Source organism: Gorilla gorilla, chromosome 12 (genome assembly GCF_029281585.2).
Source record: "Gorilla gorilla gorilla isolate KB3781 chromosome 12, NHGRI_mGorGor1-v2.1_pri, whole genome shotgun sequence".
In the NCBI taxonomy this organism is placed as follows: Eukaryota; Metazoa; Chordata; class Mammalia; order Primates; family Hominidae; genus Gorilla; species Gorilla gorilla.
This window is the reverse complement of record NC_073236.2, coordinates 141,643,160-141,661,884: the sequence shown is the minus strand read 5'-3', so window position 1 is coordinate 141,661,884 and position 18,725 is coordinate 141,643,160.

Here is an 18,725-nt window from a genome sequence, read left to right as displayed (position 1 = left end):
AGCATGGAAATATCTACACCGCTATCGGCATGAACATGGAAATATCTACACCGCTATCTGTGTGAACTTGCAAATATCTTCACAGCTATCTGTATATCAGTGGAAATATCTACAATACTATCTCTATAAACGTGGTAATAAGTACTCTGCTATCTGTATAAACATGGAAATATCTACACTGCCATCTCTATGAACATGTAAATATCTACACCATTTCTATGAACATGGAAATATCTACACCGCCATCTCTATGAACATGGAAATATCTACACCGCCATCTGTACGAACATGGAAATATCTACACCGCCATCTGTATGAACATGTAAATATCTACACCGCCATCTGTATGAACATGGAAATATCTACACCGGTAACTGTATGAACATGGAAATATCTACACCGATATCTGTATGAACATGGAAATATCTACACCGCTATCTGTATGAACATGGAAATATCTACACCGCTATCTGTATGAACATGGAAATATCTACACCGCTATCTGTACGAACATGGAAATATCTACACCGCTATCTGTATGAACATGCAAATATCTACACAGCTATCTGTATATCAATGGAAATATCTACACTGGAATCTCTATAAACATGGAAATAACTACACTGCTATCTGTATAAATATGGAAATATCTACACCGCCATTTGTATGAACATGGAAACATCTACACCGCCATCTCTATGAACTTGGAAGTATCTACAACGCCATTTGTATTAACGTGGAAATATCTACACCGCCATCTGTATGAACATGGAAATATCTTCTCCGCCATCTGTATGAACATGGATATATGTACACCGGCATCTGGATGATCATGGAAATATCTACACTGCTATCTGCATGAACATGGAAATACCTACACAGCTATTTGAATATACATTTAAATATCTACACAGATTTCTCTATAAATATGGAAATAACTACAGCGCTATCTCTATAAACTTCGAAATATCTACAACGCCATCTGTATGAACATGGAAATATCTACACCGCCATCTGTATTAAGATGGAAATATCTACACCGATATCTGTATAAACATGGAAATATCTGCCCAACTATCTGTATAAACATGGAAATATCCGCACCGCTATCTGTATAAACATGGAAATATCTACACTGCTATCTGCATAAACATGGAAATATCCACACCGCTATCTGTGTAAACATGGAAATGTCTACACCGCTATCTGTGTAAACATGGAAATATGTACACCGCCATCTGTGTAAATATGAAAATATCTACACTGCCATCCCCATAATCATGGAAATATCTACACCGCCATCTGTATGAACATGGAAATATCTACACCGCCATCTCTATAAACGTGGAAATATCTACACCGCTATCTGTATAGACATGGAAATATCTACACTGCTCTCTGTATAAAATTGAAATTATCTACACCCCTATCTCTATAAACATGGAAATATCTACACTGTTATCTATATAAACATGGAAATGTCTACACCGCTATCTGTATAAACATGGAAATATCTTCACCGCTATCTGTATAAACATGGAAATATCTTCAACGCTGTCTCTAAAAACTTGGAAATAAATACACCACCATCTCTGTAAACATGGAAATATCTAGACCGCCATCTCTATAAACATGGAAATATCTACACCACCATCTGTATATACATGGAAATACCTATACCGCTATCTGTATAAACATGGAAATATATACACCGCCACCTCTATGAACATGGAAATATCTACACCGCCATCTGTAAGAACATGGAAATATTTACACCGCCATCTGTATGAACATGTAAATATCTAAACCGCCATCTGTATGAAGATGGAAATATCTACACCACTAACTGTATGAAAATGGAAATACCTACACCGCTATCTGTATGAACATGGAAATATCTACACCGCTATCTGTATGAACATGGAAATATCTACACCGATCTCTGTATGAACATGGAAATATCTACACCGCTATCTGTATGAACATGGAAATATCTACACCGCTATCTGCATGAACATGCAAATATCTACACAGCTATCTGTATATCAATGGAAATATCTACACTGCTATCTCTGTAAACATGGAAATAACTACACTGCTAAATGTATAAACATGGAAATATCTACACCGCCACCTGTATGAACATGGAAATATCTACACTGCCATCCATACGAACATGGAAATATCTGCACCGCCATCTGTATGAACATGTAAATATCTACACTGCCATCTGTATGAACATGGAAATATCTACACCGCTAACTGTATGAACATGGAAATATCTACACCGCTATCTGTATGAAAATGGAAATATCTGCACCGCTATCTGTATGAACATGGAAATGTCTACAACGGTCTCTGTATGAACATGGAAATATCTACACCGCTATCTGTATATCAATGGAAATATCAATACTGCTATCTCTATAAACATGGAAATAACTACACTGCTATCTCTATAAACATGGAAATATCTACACCGCCATGTCTATGAAGATGGAAATATCTACACCGCCATTTCTATGAACATGGAAATATCTACACCGCCATCTCTATGAACATGGAAATATCTACACCGCCATTTGTATGAACATGGAAATATCTACACAGCCATCTGTATGAACATGGAAATACCTTCACCGCCATCTGTATGAACATGGATGTATCTACACCGGCATCTGGATGAACATGGAAACAACTACACCGCTATCTGCATGAACATGGAAATATCTGCCCAGCTATCAGGATATACATGGAAATATCTACACAGATTTCTATGTAAATATAGAAGTAACTACAGCGCTATCTCTATAAACTTCGAAATATCTACACCGCCATCTGTATGAACATGGAAATATCTACACCGCCATCTGTACGAACATGGACATATCTACACCGCTATCTGTATAAGATGGAAATATCTACACCGCTATCTTTATAAACATGGAAATATCTGCACCACTATCTGTATAAACATGGAAATATCTACACCGCTATCTGAATAAACATGGAAATATCCACACAGCTATCTGTGTTATCATGGAAATGTCTACACCGCTATCTGTGTAAACATGGAAATATCTACACCGCCATCTGTGTAAACATGAAAATATCTACACCGCCTTCTCTATAAACTTGGAAATATCTACACCGCCATCTGTATGAACATGGAAATAGCTACACTGCTATCTGTATAAAATTGGAATTATCTACACCACTATCTATCAACATGGAAATATCTACACCGCTATCTGTATAAACATGTAAATATCTACACCGCTATCTGTATAAACATGGAAATATCTTCACCGCTATCTGTATAAACATGGAAATATCTACAACGCTGTCTCTATAAACGTGGAAATAACTACACCACTATCTCTATAAACATGGATATATCTAGACCGCCATCTCTATAAACATGGAAATATGTACACCACCATCTGTATAAACATGGAAATATCTATACCGCTATCTGCATAAATATGGAATTATCTACACCGCCTTCTCTATCAACATGGAAATATCTACACCGCCATCTGTAAGAACATGGAAATATCTACACCACCATCTGTATGAAAATTTAAATATCTACACCGCCATCTGTATGAACATGGAAATATCTACACTGCTAACTGTATGAACATGGAAATATCTGCACCGCTATCTGTATGAACATGGAAATATCTACACCGTTATCTGTATGAACACAGAAATATCTACACAGCTATATGTATGAGCATGGAAATATCTACACCGCCATCTCTATAAACGTGGAAATATCTACACCGCTATCTGTATGCAACTGGAAATATCTACACTGCTATCTGTATAAAATTGGAATTATCTACACCACTATCTCTATAAACATGGAAATATCAACACCGCTATCTGTATAAACATGGAAATATCTACACCGCTATCTGTATAAACATGGAAATATCTTCACCGCTGTCTGTATAAACATGGAAATATCTACACCGCTATCTGTACGAACATGGAAATATCTACACCGCTATCTGTATGAACATGCAAATATCTACACAGCTATCTGTATATCAATGGAAATATCTACACTGCTATCTCTATAAACATGGAAATAACTACACTGCAATCTGTATAAACATGGAAATATCTACACCGCCACCTGTACGAACATGGAAATATCTACACCACCATCTGTATGAACATGGAAATATCTACACCGCCATCTCTATAAACGTGGAAATATCTACACCGCTATCTGTATGAACTTGGAAATAGCTGCACTGCTATCTGTAAAAAATTGGAATTATCTGCACCACTATCTCTATAAACATGGAAATATCTACACCGCTATCTGTATAAACATGGAAATATCTACACCGCTATCTGTATAAACATGGAAATATCTTCACCGCTATCTGTATAAACATGGAAATATCTACAATGCTGTCTCTATAAACCTGGAAACAACTACACCACTATCTCTATAAACATGGAAATATCTAGACCGCCATCTCTATAAACATGGAAATATCTCCACCACCATCTGTATAAACATGGAAATATCTATACCCCTATCTGCATAAACATGGAAATATCTACACCGCCATCTCTATGAACATGCAAATATCTACACCGCCATCAGTACGAACATGGAAATATCTACACCGCAATCTGTATGAACATGTAAATATCTACACCACCATCAGTATGAACATGTAAATATCTACACCGCTAACGGTATGAGCATGGAAATATCTGAACCGCTATCTGTATGAACATGGAAATATCTACACCGCTATCTGCATGAACATGGAAATATCTACACCACTATCTGTATGAACATGGAAATATATACACCGCTATCTCTATGAACATGGATATATCTACACCGCTATCTGTATGAACATGGAAATATCTACACCGCTATCTGTATGAGCATGCAAATATCTACACAGCTATCTGTTTATCAATGGAAATATCTACAATGCTATCTCCATAAACATGGAAATAACTACACTGCTATCTGTATAAACATGGAAATATCTACACCGCCATCTCTATGTACATGTAAATATCTACACCGCCATTTGTATGAACGTGGAAATATCTACACCGCCATCTCTATGAACATGGAAATATCTACAACGCCATTTGTATGAACATGGAAATATCTACACCACCATCTGTATGAACATTGAAATATCTTCACCGCCATCTGTATGAACATGTGAATATCTACACCGCCATCTGGATGAACATGGAAATGTCTACACCGCTATCTGTGTAAACATGGAAATATCTACACCGCTATCTGTGTAAACATGAAAATATCTACACCGCCATCACTATAAACATGGAAATATCTACACCGCCATCTGTATGAACATGGAAATATCTACACCGCCATCTCTATAAACGTGGAAATATCTACACCGCTATCTGTATGAACTTGGAAATATCTACACTGCTATCTGTACAAAATTGGAATTATCTACACCACTATCTCTATAAACATGGAAATATCTACACTGCTATCTGAATAAACATGGAAATATCTACACTGCTATCTGTATAAACATGGAAATATCTTCACCGCTATCTGTTTAAACATGGAAATATCTACCACGCTGTCTCTATAAACTTGGAAATAACTACATCACTATGTCTATAAACATGGAAATATCTAGACGGCCATCTCTATAAACATGGAAATACCTACACCACCATCTGTATAAACATGGAAATATCTATACCGCTATCTGCATAAACATGGACATATGTACACCGCCATCTCTATGAACATGGAAATATCTACACCGCCATCTGAACGAACATGGAAATATCTACACCGCCATCTGTATGAACATGTAAATATCTACACCGCCATCTGTATGAACATGGAAACATCTACTCCGATAACTGTATGAACATGGAAATATCTACACCGCTATCTGTATGAACATGGAAATATCTACACCGCTATCTGTACGAACATGGAAATATCTACACCGCCATCTGTGTGAACATGTAAATATCTAAACCGCCATCTGTATGAACATGGAAATATCTACACCGCTAACTGTATGAACATGGAAATATCTACACCGCTATCTGTATGAACATGGAAATATCTACACCGCTATCTGTAAATCATGGAAATATCTACACCGCTATCTGTATGAACATGGAAATATCTACACCGCTATCTGTATGAACATGGAAATATCGACATTGCTATCTGTATAAACAAGGAAATATCCGCACCGCTATCTGTATAAACATGGAAATATCTACACCGCTATCTGCATAAACATGGAAATATCCTCTCCGCTATCTGTGTAAACATGGAAATGTCTACACCGCTATCTGAGTAAACATGGAAATATCTCCACCGCCATCTGTGTAAACATGAAAATATCTACACCGCCATCTCTAAAAACATGGAAATATCTACACCGCCATCTGTATGAACATGGAAATATCTACAACGCCATCTCTATAAACTTGGAAATATCTACACCGCTATCTGTATGAACTTGGAAATATCTACACTGCTATCTGTATAAAATTGAAATTATCTACACCACTATCTCTATAAACATTGAAATATCTACACTGCTATGTGTATAAACATGGAAATATCTACACCGCTATCTGTATAAACATGGAAATATCTTCACCGCTATCTGTATAAACATGGAAATATCTACAATGCTGTCTCTATAAACTTGGAAATAACTACACCACTATCTCTATAAACATGGAAATATCTGGACCGCCATCTCTATAAACATGGAAATATCAACACCACCATCTGTATAAACATGGAAATATCTATACCGCTATGTGCATAAACATGGAAATAACTACACCGCCATCTCTATGAACATGGAAATATCTACACCGCCATCTGTACGAACATGGAAATATCTACACCGCCATCTGAATGAACATGGAAATATCTACACCGCCATCTGTATGAACATGGAAATATCTACACCGCTAACTGTATGAACGTGGAAATATCTACACCGCTATCTGTATGAACACGGAAATATCTACACCGTTATCTGTATGAACATGGAAATATCTACTTCGCTATCTGTATGAACATGGAAATATCTACACCGCTATCTGTACGAACATGGAAATATCTACACCTCTATCAGTATGAACATGCAAATATCTACACTGCTATATGTATACCAATGGAAATATCTACATTGCTATCTCTATAAACATGGAAATAACTACACTGCTATCTGTATGAACATGTAAATATCTACACCGCCATCTTTACGAACATGGACATATCTACATCGCCATCTGTATTAAGATGGAAATATCTACACCGCTATCTGCATAAACATTGAAATATCTGCCCTACTATCTGTATAAACATGGAAATATCCGCACCGCTATCTGTATAAACATGGAAATATCTACACCGCTATCTGCATAAACATGGAAATATCTACACCGCCATCTGTATGAACACGTAAATATCTACACCGCCATCTGTATGAACATGGAAATATCTACACCGCTAACTATATGAACATGGAAATATCTACACCGCTATCTGTATGAACATGGAAATATCTACACCGCTATCTGTAAAACATGGAAATATCTACACCGCTATCTGTATGAACATGGAAATATCTACACCGCTATCTGTATGAACATGGAAACATCTACACCGCTATCTGTATGAACATGCAAATATCTACACAGCTATCTGTATATCAATGTAAATATCTACACCGCTATCTCTATAAACATGGAAATATCTACATTGCTATCTGTATAAACATGGAAATATCCGCACCGCTATCTGTATAAACATGGAAATATCTACACCGCTATCTGCATAAACATGGAAATATCCTCACCGCTATCTGCGTAATCATGGAAATGTCTACACCGCTATCTGAGTAAACATGGAAATATCTCCAACGCCATCTGTGTAAACATGAAAATATCTACACAGCCATCTCATAAAACATGGAAATATCTACACCGCCATCTGTATGAACATGGAAATATCTACAAGGCTATCTGTATGAACATGGAAATATCTACACCGTTGTCTCTATGAACATGGAAATATCTACACTGCTATCTGTATGAACATGGAAATATCTAAACCGCTATCTCTATAAACATGGAAACATCTACACCGCTATCTGTGTGAACATGGAAATATCTACACCGCTGTCAGTATGATCATGGAAATATCTACACCGTTATCTGTATGAACATGGAAACAAGTGCACCGCTACGTGTATGAACATGGAAATATCTACACCGCTATCTGTATGAACATGCAAATATCTACACAGCTATCTGTATATCAATGGAAATATCTACACCGCTATCTGTATAAACATGGAAATAACTACACTGCTATCTGTATGAACATGGAAATAGCTACACCGCCACCTGTATGAACATGGAAATACCTACACTGCCATCCGTACGAACATGGAAATATCTACACCGCCATCTGTATGAACATGTAAATATCTACACCGCCATCTGTATGAACTTGGAAATATCTACCCCGCTATCTGTATGAACATGGAAATATCTACACCGCTATCTGTAAAACATGGAAATTTCTACACCGCTATCTGTATGAACATGGAAATATCTACACCGCTATCTATATGAACATGGAAATATCTACACCGCTATCTGTATGAACATGCAAATGTCTGCACAGCTATCTGTATATCAATGGAAATATTTACACCGCTATGTGTATAAAGAAGGAAATATCTACATTGCTATCTGTATAAACATGGAAATATCTACACCGCCATCTCTATGAACATGGAAATATCTACACCGCCATTTGTATGAACATGGAAATATCTACACCGTCATCTCTATGAACATGGAAATATCTACACCGCTATCTGTGTGAACATGGAAATATCTACACCGCTATCTGTGTGAGCATGGAAATATCTGCATTGCTATCTGTGTGAACATGGGAATATCTACATAGCTATCTGTATATACATGGAAAACTCTACACCGCTATCTCTTTAAACATGGAAATAACTACACTGCTATCTCTATAAAACTGGAAACATATACACCGCCGTCTGTATGAACATGGACTTATCTACACCGCCATCTGAATTAAGATGCAAATATCCAGAACACTATCTGTATAAACATTGAAATATCTACACTGATATCTGTATAAAGATGGAAATATCTACACCGCTCTCTGTATAAACATGGAAATATCTACACCGCTATCTGTATAAACATGGAAATATCTACATGGCTATCTCTATAAACTTGGAAATAACTACAACACTACCTCTGTAAACATGGAAATATCTAGACCGCAATCTCTCTAAACATAGAAATAACTACACCGCCATCTGAATAAACATGGAAATATCTATACCGGTAGCTGAATAAACATGGAAATATCTACACCGCTATCTCCATAAACATGGAAATATCTACACCGCTATCTCTGTAAACTTGGAAATATCTACACTGCTATCTCCATAAACTTAGAAACCTCTACACCGCTATGTTTATCAACATGGAAATATCTACAGCGCTATCTCTGTAAACATGGAAATATCTAAACCGCCCTCTGCATAAACACGAAAATATCTACACTGCCATCTGTATAAACATGGAAATATCTACACCGCCATCTGTATCAATATGGAAATATCTACAACGCCGTCCGTATGAAAATGGAAATATCTACACCGTCATCTCTATGAACATGGAAATATCTACACCGCCATGTGTACGAACATGGAAATATCTACACCGCCATCTCTAAGAACATGGAAATATCTACACCGCTATATGTATGAACATGGAAATTTCTACACCGCTATCTGTATGAAGTTGGAAATTTCTACACCGCTATCTGTATGAACATGGAAATATCTTCACCGCTGTCTGTATAAACATGGAAATATCTACAACGCCGTCTCTATAAACTTGGAACTAACTACACCACTATCTCTATAAACATGGAAATATCTAGACCGCCATCTCTACAAACATGGAAATATCTACACCACCATCTGTATGAACATGTAAATATCTACACCGCCATCTATATGAACATGGAAATATCTACACCGCTAACTGTATGAAGATGGAAATATCTACCCCGCTATCTATATGAACATGGAAATATCTACACCGCTATCTGTAAAACATGGAAATATCTACACCGCTATCTGTATGAACATGGAAATATCTACACCGCTATCTATATGAACATGGAAATATCTACACCGCTATCTGTATGAACATGCAAATATCTGCACAGCTATCTGTATATCAATGGAAATATCTACACCGCTATCTGTATAAAGATGGAAATATCTACATTGCTATCTGTATAAACACGGAAATATCTACACCGCCATCTCTATGAACATGGAAATATCTACACCGCTATCTGTGTGAACAAGGAAATATCTACACCGCTGTCTGTATGATCATGGAAATATCTACACCGTTATCTGTATGAACATGGAAATATCTACACCGCTATGTGTATGAACGTGGAAATATCTACACCGCTATCTGTATCAACATGGAAATATCTACACCGCTATCTGTATGAACATGCAAATATCTACACAGCTATCTGTATAACAATGGAAATATCTACACTGCTATATCTATAAACATGGAAATAACTACACTGCTATCTTTAAAGATGGAAATATCTACACCGCCATCTCTATGAACATAGAAATATCTGCACCGCCATTTGTATGAACATGGAAATATCTACACCGCCATCTCTATGAACATGGAAATGTCTACACCGCTATCTGTGTAAACATGGAAATATCTACAACGCCATCTGTGTAAACATGGAAATATCTACACGGCCATCTCTTTAAAGATGGAAATATCTACACCGCCATCTGTATGAACATGGAAATATCTACATCGCCATCTCTATGAAAGTGGAAATATCTACACCGCTATCTGTATGAACTTGGAAATATCTACACTGCTATCTGTATAAAATTGAAATTATCTACACCACTATCTCTATAAACATGGAAATATCTACACTGTTATCTGTATAAACATGAAAATATCTACACTGCTATCTGTATTAACATGGAAATCACTTCACCGCTATCTGTATAAACATGGAAATATCTACAACGCTGTCTCTATAAACTTGGAAATAACTACACCACTATCTCTATAAACACGGAAATATCTAAACCGCCATGTCTGTGAACATGGAAATACCTACACCGCCATTTGTATGAACATGGAAATATCTTCACCGCCATCTCAACGAACATGGAAATACCTACACTGCCATTTGAATGAACATGGAAATATCTACACCGCCATCTGTAAGAACATGGAAATATCTTCACCGACATCTGTATGAACATGGATATATCCACACTGGCATCTGGATGAACATGGAAATATCTACACAGCTATCTGCATATACATGGAAATATCTATACAGATATCTCTATAAATATGGAAATAACTACAGCGTTATCTCTATAAACTTCGAAATACCTACACCGCCATCAGTATGAACATGGAAATATCTACACAGCTATGTGTATATCAATGGAAATGTCTACACGGCTATCTCTATAAACATGGAATTAACTACACTGCTATCTGTATAAACATGGAAATATCTTCACCGCCATCTCTTTGAACATGGAAATATCTACACCGCCATTTGTATGAACATGGAAATATCTACACCGCCATCTCTATGAACATGGAAATATCTACACCGCCATTTGTATGAACATGGAAATATCTACTCCGCCATCAGTATGCACATGGAAATATCTACACCGCCATATCTATGAACGTGGAAATATCTACATCGCTATCAGTATGAACTTGGAAATATCTACACTGCTCTTGGTACAAAATTGAAATTATCTACACCACTATCTGTATAAACATGGAAATATCTACACTTCTATCTGTATAAACATGGAAATATCTACACCGCTGTCTGTATGATCATGGAAATATCTACACCGTTATCTCTATGAACATGGAAATATCTACACCGCTATCTGTATGAACATGGAAATATCTACACCGCTATCTCTACGAACATGGAAATATCTACACCGCTATCTGTATGAACATGCAAATATCCACACAGCTATCTGTATAACAATGGAAATATCTACACAGCTGTCTCTATAAACATGGAAATAACTACACTGCTATCTGTATAAACATGGAAATATCTACACCGCCACCTGTATGATCATGGAAATAACTACACTGCCATCCGTACGAACATGGAAATATCTACACCGCCATCTGTATGAACATGGAAGTATCTACACCGCCATCTGTATGAACATGGAAATATCTACAACGCTAACTGTATGGACATGGAAATATCTACACCGCTATTGGTATGAACATGGAAATATCTACACCGCTATCTGCATGAACATGGAAATATCTACACCGCTATCTGTATGAACATGGAAATATCTACAACGCTATCTGTATGAACATGGAAATATCTACACCGCTATCTGTATGAACATGGAAATATCTACACCGCTATCTGTATGAACATGCAAATATCTACACAGCTATTTGTATATCAATGGAAATATCTACACTGCTATCTCTATAAACATGGAAATAACTACACTGCTATCTCTATAAATATGGAAAAATCTACACCGCCATCTCTATGAACATGGAAATATCTACACCGCCATTTGTATGAACATGGAAATATCTACACCGCCATCTCTACGAACATGGAAATATCTACACCGCCATTTGTATGAACATGGAAATATCTACACCACCATCTGTATGAACATGGAAATATCTACACCGCCATCTGTACGAACATAGACACATCTACACCGCCATCTGTATTAAGATGGAAATATCTACACTGCTATCTGTATAAACATGGAAATATCTACCTATCTGTATAAACATGTAAATATCCGCACCACTATCTGTATATACATGGAAATATCTACACTGCTATCTGCGTAAACATGGAAATATCCACACCGCTATCTGTGAAAACATGGAAATGTCTACACCGCTATCTGTGTAAACATGGAAATATCTACACCGCCATCTGTGTTAACATGAAAATATCTACACCGCCATCCCTATAAACATGGAAATATCTACACCGTCCTCTGTATGAACATGGAAATATCTACACCGCCATCTCTATAAACGTGGAAATATCTACACCGCTATCTGTATGAACTTGGAAATATCTACACTGCTCTCTGTATGAAATTGAAATTATCTACAACACTATCTCTATAAACATGGAAATATCTACACGGCTATCTGTATAAAAATGGAAATATCTACACCACCACCTGTATGAACAAGGAAATATCTACACTGCCATCCGTACGAACATGGAAATATCTACACCGCCATCTGTATGAACATGTAAATATCTACACCGCCATCTACATGAACATGGAAATATCTACACCGCTTACTGTATGAACATGGAAATATCTACACCGCTATTGGTATGAACATGGAAATATCCACACCGCTATCTGTATGAACATGGAAATATCTACACCGCTATCTGTATGAACATGGAAATATCTACACCGCTATCTGTATGAACATGGAAATATCTACACCGCTATCTGTATGAACATGGAAATATCTACACCGCTATCTGTATGAACATGGAAATATCTACACCGCTATCTGTATGAACATGGAAATATCTACACCGCTATCTGTATGAACATGGAAATATCTACACCGCTATCTGTATGAACATGGAAATATCTACACCGCTATCTGTATGAACATGGAAATATCTACACCGCCATCTGTATGAACATGGAAATATCTACACCGCTAACTGTATGAACATTGAAATACCTACACCGCTATCTGTTTGAACATGGAAATATCTACACCGCTATCTGTATGAACATGGAAATATCTACACCGATATCTGTATGAACATGGAAATAGCTACACTGCTATCTGTATGAACATGGAAATATCTAGACCGCTATCTGTATGAACATGCAAATATCTACACAGCTATCTGTATATCAATGAAAATATCTACACTGCTATCCCTATCAACATGGAAATAACTACACTGCTATCTGTATAAATATGGAAATATCTACACCTCCATCTCTATGAACATGGAAATATCTACACCGCCATTTGTATGAACATGGAAATAACTACACCGCCATCTCTATGAACATGGAAATATCTACACCGCCATTTGTATGAACATGGAAATATCTACACCACCATCTGTATGAACATGGAAATATCTTCACCGCCATCTGTATGAACATGGATATATGTACACAGGTATCTGGATGAACATGGAAATATATACACCGCTATCTGCATGAACATGGAAATATCTACACAGCTATCTGAATATACATGGAAATATCTACACAGATTTCTCTATAAATATTTAAATAACTACAGCCCTATCTCTATAAACTTCGAAATATCTACACCGCCATCTGTATGAACATGGAAATATCTACACCGACATCTGTACAAACATGGACATATCTACACCGCCATCTGTATTAAGATGGAAATATCTACACCGCTATCTGTATAAACATGGAAATATCTGCCCAACTATCTGTATAAACATGGAAATATCCGCACCACTATCTGTATAAACATTGAAATATCTACAATGCAATCTGCATAAACATGGAAATATCCACACCGCTATCTGTGTAAACATGGAAATGACTACACAGCTATGTGTGTAAACATGGAAATATCTACACCGCCATCTGTGTAAACAAAAAAATTTCTACACCGCCATCCCTATAAACGTGGAAATATTTACACCGCCATCTGTATGAACATGGAAATATCTACACCGCCGTCTCTATAAACATTGAAATATCTACACTGCCATCTGTATAAACATGGAAATATCTATACCGCTATCTGCATAAACATGGAAATATCTACACCGCCATCTCTATGAACATGGAAATATCTACAACGCCATCTGTACGAACATGGAAATATCTATACCGCCATCTGTATGAACATGTAAATATCTACACCGCCATCTGTATGAACATGGAAATATCTACACCGCTAACTGTATGAACATGGAAATATCTACACGGCTATCTATATGAACATGGAAATATCTACACCGTTATCTGTATGAACATGGAAATATCTACACTGCTATCTGTATGAACATGGAAAATCTACACCGCTATCTGTACGAACATGGAAATATCTACACCGCTATCTGTATGACCATGCAAATATCTACACAGCTCTCTGTATATCAATGGAAGTATCCACACTGCTATCTCTATAAACATGGAAATAACTACACTGCTATCTGTATAAATATGGAAATATCTACACCGCCATCTCTATGAACATGGAAATATCTACAGCGCCATCTGTATGAACATGGAAATATCTACACCGATAACTGTATGAACTTGGAAATATCTACACTGCTATCTGTATGAACATGGAAATATCTAGACCGCTATCTGTATGAACATGCAAATATCTACACATCTATCTGTATATCAATGAAAATATCTACACTGCTATCCCTATCAACATGGAAATAACTACACTGCTATCTGTATAAATATGGAAATATCTACACCTCCATCTCTGAACATGGAAATATCTACACCGCCATTTGAATGAACATGGAAATATCTACACCTCCATCTCTATGAACATGGAAATATCTACACCGCCATTTGTATGAACATGGAAATATCTACACCGCCATCTCTATGAACATGGAAATATCTACACCGCCATTTGTATGAACATGGAAATATCTACACCACCATCTGTATGAACATGGAAATATCTTCACCGCCATCTGTATGAACATGGATATATGTGCACCGGCATCTGGATGAACATGGAAATATATACACCGCTATCTGCATGAACATGGAAATATCTACACAGCTATCTGAATATACATGGAAATATCTACACAGATTTCCCTATAAATATTTAAATAACTACAGCGCTATCTCTATAAACTTCGAAATATCTACACCGCCATCTGTATGAACATGGAAATATCTACACCGCCATCTGTACAAACATGGACATATCTACACCGCCATGTGAATTAAGATGGAAATATCTACACCGCTATCTGTATAAACATGGAAATATCTGCCCAACTATCTGTATAAACATGGAAATATCCGCACCGCTATCTGTATAAACATTGAAATATCTACACTGCTATCTGCATAAACATGGAAATATCCACACCGCTATCTGTGTAAACATGGAAATGACTACACAGCTATGTGTGTAAACATGGAAATATCTACACCGCCATCTGTGTAAACATAAAAATATCTACACCGCCATCCCTATAAACGTGGAAATATTTACACCGCCATCTGTATGAAGATGGAAATATCTACACCGCCCTGTCTATTAACATGGAAATATCTACACTGCCATCTGTATAAACATGGAAATATCTATACCGCTATCTGCAGAAACATGGAAATATCTACGCCGCCATCTCTATGAACATGGAAATATCTACAACGACATCTGTACGAACATGGAAATATCTATACCGCCATCTGTATGAACATGTAAATATCTACACCGCCATTGGTATGAACATGGAAATATCTACACCGCTAACTGTATCAACATGGAAATATCTACACCGCTATCTGTATGAACATGGAAATATCTACACCGCTATCTGTATGAACATGGAAATATCTACACCGCTATCTGTATGAACATGGGAATATCTACACAGCTATCTGTTTATCAATGGAAATATCTGCACCGCTATCTCTATAAACACGGAAATAACTACACTGCTATCTGTATAAACATGCAAATATCTACACCGCCACCTGTATGATCATGGAAATATCTACACTGCCATCCATACGAACATGGAAATATCCACACCGCCATCTGTATGAACATGTAAATATCTACAATGCCATCTGTATGAACATGGAAATAACTACACCGCTGACTGTATGAGCATGGAAACATCTACAACGCTATCTGTATGAACATGGAAATATCTACACCGCTATCTGAACATGGAAATAACTACACCGCTATCTGTGTGAACATGGAAATATCTACACCACTCTCTGTATGAACATGGAAATATCTACACCGCTATCTGTACGAACATGCAAATATCTACACAGCTATCTGTATATCAATGGAAATATCTACTCTGCTATCTCTATAAACATGGAAATAAATACGCTGCTATCTCTATAAACATGGAAATATCTAAACCGCCACCTGTATGAACATGGAAATATCTACACTGCCATCCATACGAACATGGAAACATCTACACCGCCATCTGTATGAACATGTAAATATCTACACCGCCCTCTGTATGAACATGGAAATATCTACACGGCTAACTGTATGAACATGGAAATATCTTCACCGCCATCTGTACGAACATGGAAATATCTACACCGCCATTTGTATGTACATGGAAATATCTACACCGCCATCTCTATGAACATGGAAATATCTATACCGCCATTTGCACGAACATGGAAATATGTACACCGCCATCTGTATGAACATGGATATATCTACACAGCCATCTGGATGAACATGGAAATATCAGCACCGCTGTCTGTATGAACATGGAAATATCTACACGGCTATCTGTATGAACATGGAAATATCTTCACCGCCATCTGTATGAACATGGATATATCTACACCGGCATCTGGATGAACATGGAAATATCTACACCGCTATCTGCATGAAAATGGAAATATCTACACAGCTATCTGCATATACATGGAAATATCTACACAGATTTCTCAACAAATATGGAAATAACTACAGCGCTATCTCTATAAACTTCAAAATATCTACACCGCCATCTGTATGAACATGGAAATATGTTCAACGCCATCTGTACGAACATGGACATATCTACACCGCCATCTGTATTAAGATGGAAATATCTACATCGATATCTGTATAAACATGGAAATATCTGCCCAACTATCTGTATAAACATGGAAATATCCGCACCACTATCTGTATAAACATGGAAATATCTACACCGCTATCTGTATGAACATGGAAATATCTACACCGCTATCTGTATGGACATGCAAGTATCTACACAGCTATCAGTATATCAATGGAAATATCTACACTGCTATCTCTATAAACATGGAAATAACTACACTGCTATCTGTATAAACATGGAAATATCTACACCGCCACCTGTATGAACATGGAAATATCTACACTGCCATCTATATGAACATGGAAATATCTACACTGCTATCTGTATGAACATGGAAATATCTAGGCCGCTATCTGTGTGAATATGCAAATATCTACACAGCTATCTGTATATCAATGAAAATATCTACACTGCTATCCCTATCAACATGGAAATAACTGCAGTGCTATCTGTATAAATATGGAAATATCTACACCTCCATCTCTATGAACATGGAAATATCTACACCGCCATTTGAATGAACATGGAAATATCTACACCGCCATCTCTATGAACATGGAAATATCTACACCGCCATTTGTATGAACATGGAAATATCTACACCACCATCTGTATGAACATGGAAATATCTTCACCGCCATCTGTATGAACATGGATATATGTGCACCGGCATCTG